Source organism: Apis dorsata, unplaced genomic scaffold (genome assembly GCF_000469605.1).
Source record: "Apis dorsata unplaced genomic scaffold, Apis dorsata 1.3 scaffold_643, whole genome shotgun sequence".
Taxonomy (NCBI): Eukaryota; Metazoa; Arthropoda; class Insecta; order Hymenoptera; family Apidae; genus Apis; species Apis dorsata.
The window spans coordinates 1,993-6,042 of NW_006263834.1; the positions used below are offsets into that span (position 1 = coordinate 1,993).

Sequence of the window (4,050 nt, forward strand, 5' to 3'; positions counted from 1 at the left end):
ATCGTTCGTCTCGCAACCGCAAAAAATCCGTGAACCCGTTTTTAATTTCGAGGATTCGTCCATCGATAGATCACTCCACCTTCCCCTCCACCCCCACTCCCACCTCCCTCTCTCCCTCCCCCTCTCAGCCACGTGGAATTCGATTGTTCTCGCTCTACGATTGGCCACGGGACCCGTTTATTATCGGCATTACGCGTTTCCGTGATGGAAACGGTCGGCCATACTTTTTTTCATTCCATTCTCTCGAACATCGGCGCTCTCGCACATCGTAGTAACGCGCATCCGAAGGATTAGAACCGATCGTTCGAACCGATATCGAGTCGGGGGAAATTCGGCCACGTGGCGGCGCGGGGATTCAAGGTGAAAAGATTTCCAGAGATCCAACACGCTCGGACTCTCGATTCCCCGATCGATAAAATCCCCCCGTTTTCCACTTTCGCTTTTCCATTCTCGGTCAAAAACACACTCGGTCCTCTTCGTTTCGTCCCTCGCCTCGTGAGATCTCGATTCGAACGATCGAACGATCTCACTCTCTCTCTCTCTCTCTCTCTCTCGTTACAAATCTCGTTGGAAATTCCAATANCTCTCACTCTCTCTCTCTCTCTTATTTAACTCGTCCTATCAAACTATTCGATCAAATCGCCCTTCGAATTCGTTTCGCTCGCCGAAATCGAGAATTTTCTTCGCTTTCAAAATGAAAACCGTCGAAAACCGAGTCAAGTTCCTTCGCGCATCCTCCTCCACATCCCATCCGTAAACAGATTCATAGATCGGTATATACGAATTAGACGAATCATCGGTTTCGACGATTCTGTATTCAAGATACAAATGGAGATCCTCGAGTGTAAACTCGGCCAAGCTCTCGGAGACAGATGTTGTCGGCCGACGGGACGGGATTCGATGGCGATGATCGCTCGTTAAAAGGCGTTTAAAGGCTTCGAAACGCTCGGATAGTTTCCGTGATCGGTCCCCGCCGCGCTTAATGATACGTTCGATATACCTCGAATTCTCTTTTCCCCTCGTTAAAGCCTCACCGCTTCTTCTCCGCTTCTGCGCTCGTTTCTCTCGCGAGAAATGAAAAAGATGGAAAGAGAGATGGGCTCGTCTCTTCTCTCCCTTTCTTTCTCGGATTATTATTACCGCTTCGCTTATTAATAGAGAAACGTTTCGTTTCGACGTTCTTCGCGTCGAGATTGGACGCGCGTTATCGTCGACACACAACATTCTGTGATTGTTATTTGCTCAACTGTGGTATCCTCTCGCGTGGATTTCGATCGAGAACCTGCCAAGAGAAACGATTCGCCTGTTTTTTTATTCGTACGAGAGAGAGAGAGAGAGAGAGAGAGAGAGAGATCGTGCGTACCTGTTCGAACCGAATCGTCACACCCTATCCGCGATTTTTGGCGGCGAAACGAACGAGAATCGATAGAGAGATAACGATATAACTTGCGATATTATCGACACGAATAGATCGCGTAGATTGGATCGAATGAATTATCATCCGGGTTCTTTGGTTTTTGTTATTTTAACGAGACGCGCTCGAGGAGGGGGGCGATCGGGGGAGAAGAAGAGGAAGGGAAGGGAAAAACTTTCTCATTTTCGTGCGCGCCAACTTTTAAATTGTATAAAGGGAGTGAAAGAGAGAGAGAAAGGAAGAAAGAGAGAGTGCGATTTGTTGGGACGACGAAGAATCGAATGTTTGTAAGGATTGTTTCTTCTTTTTCTTTTTTTTCTTTTTTTTTTTTTTTTTTTTTTTTTTTGTTCGTTAATTATCGTCCGTTTTCACGTTTCAATATCGCGTATCCTTTCGCGATTCAAGTCTCCTGGAGGGTAGAGTAATCGTTGCTCTCGTTTTTTCTCTCGAGAAGGAGGGAGGGAGGGAAGAATCAGGGATCGGGAGCGATTTTTATTGGCGGTCGAGTTTCGTTCGATTCGAACTCGGTTGACGAGAGACCGGATACGCGACAGGATACGCGAGGGCGTTGTTGCCGCGTTTTTTTTTTTTGTAAATAGAGAGAAACGAAGAATGAAGAAGAAGAAGAAGAAGAAACGTATGGATGCGAAGGATTGTCTCTTGCCAGCGAACGGGAGAGATCGAATCGAAGACGGAATCGAAGAGCGCGGGATCTATAAGAGATCATTTTTCTTTTTTCCTTTTTTTTTTGGAGAAAGATCGAAAGATGGAAATTTCGAAAGCTCTTGGAAAGTTTCGGCGATCGAGCTCTTCGATTTCTTCGACCGATATCTTCTCAACCGCCATGCGTGGAGGAAATTTTTTAAAATCGGTGCACGTGCGAGGAAGGAAAGAGAGAGAGAGTAGGAGAGAAAGAGAGAAAGAGAGTGATAACGCGAATAACAACGGAGAGATTGAAGAGAGAAAGAGAGACGGGTGCGAGAGAAAGGAGAAGAAAGGATGGAAGGACCGATGATATGAAACGGGAAAAAAGGAAAGAAAGAAAATAATAAAGAGGAATGAAAAAGATGAAAAACGTGAAAAATTAGAGAACGTATTGGAAATCGCACGCGCGTTGGCGACTGGAAAAAACTCTGGAAGAAAATAACGAATACGAAAATAACAAACCGCGGAAACGAACCACGAATGCGTTTTGAGAAACACTGTACACAGCTCCTCCTTCTCCCTGTATATTATTATAATTAAACATTAATTATTATTAACGTAAAATAAAGATCTGGCGAATGGTGGTGACGTTTTGTTAGAATGGCAGAAGCTAAATTACTACTGAATTTTAATTAATAAACGACATGAAAGTAATACAACAACGTATTTCACGTTTCTTTTTTTCTTTTTCTTCGCTTCGCTTCGCTTGCCAAGAATCGCACCGAAACCTTCGAAACGTCGACGGAGAGTATCCACATTTCACGTATCGTCACGAGCTCGTCGTCCATAGATTCGTTCGAATCGAAGGATACGGTTTGGCCTGGCGAACTCGCGTGCCAGAACACGGCGAAGCACTTTCGAAACGGCGGATCCACCTCGATTTCGAGGCGAGCACAATTCCTTCCCGTTTCAATTATACCGGCCGCGATAATGGGACGAGTGCTCGTAACCGTTAATCATCGTGATAGGCGATGCGACAAGTGGATAATTAACCGGGAAGAAGGTTCGATCTCGCCCCACGATTTTCATTCCTTCGAGCGACGCAACGCGAAAAATATCGATTTCCAAATCGAATTCCTACTTCTCTCGACGATGGAATATCTTCAAGAAATGGAAACATCGATCTTTCCTCGCGCTTCTCCTTTTTTTTTTTTTTTTTTTTTTCTCTTCCTCCCCTCGAGGACACCGAAATTGTTCCAATTACGTTAAACGCGCTCTCGTCGTCGAATCGGATCCGCGTTCCAATTAATCCGCGTCCCCCTACCTAAGCGTTCTCGATTGCGACCACGCAGACGAAACGAGATTCCATAATTGCGCGGGCTTTTCGAACGCTTTTCCACGGAGACGCGAAACGCCACATGGTTCCAATCGGCCGCGAAATAATTGGAGGTAGATTCTGGCTGGTCCAATTTTCCCTTTCGCGAACCGTCTCGATTTGGAATCGTGGCGAAACAACTCCTCCGTTCCTCCAGCTTGCGCAAATACGTTTCGTCCAAGATTAATCGACGTTTAATCCACTTTGCACAGCTGGGATCTCGATGTGTCGACACTACGATAGAAATATTCCTCGAGACGCTGTTCGATAACGTTATATATATATATATATATATATACGTCGTCGAGTTTAATAATCGGCTTTCGAAAATTTTCGTTCGAATTCTTTCTTAAGAGAGAAATAAATCAGAGAGAGAGAGAGAGAGAGAGAAAGGTGTTGCCGAAAGGTGGTGTCGCGTTACGAGCTACTCGACGAGGGTCGTCTTGGTAATATTAATAACATCGGAGAAGCGGGATAAGCCTGACTTCTCGAACGAGAAGAAGAAGAAGAATCCCGTACGATTGGTTACGAAAGCGAGGTGGAAAACGAGGGATCGATCGATGAAATATCGATACTCGGAACGGCGCGACGGCGACTCGACTCGCCTCGACTCGAC

The 4,050-nt window shown here is 45.5% G+C and overlaps 1 long non-coding RNA gene across 1 annotated transcript in view; it reads left to right on the forward strand.

The window, feature by feature from the left end:
• Nucleotides 1-4,050, forward strand: part of LOC116186378 — a 20,084-nt gene that overhangs the window by 840 nt on the left and 15,194 nt on the right. The gene's annotated exons all lie outside the window — the stretch shown is intronic.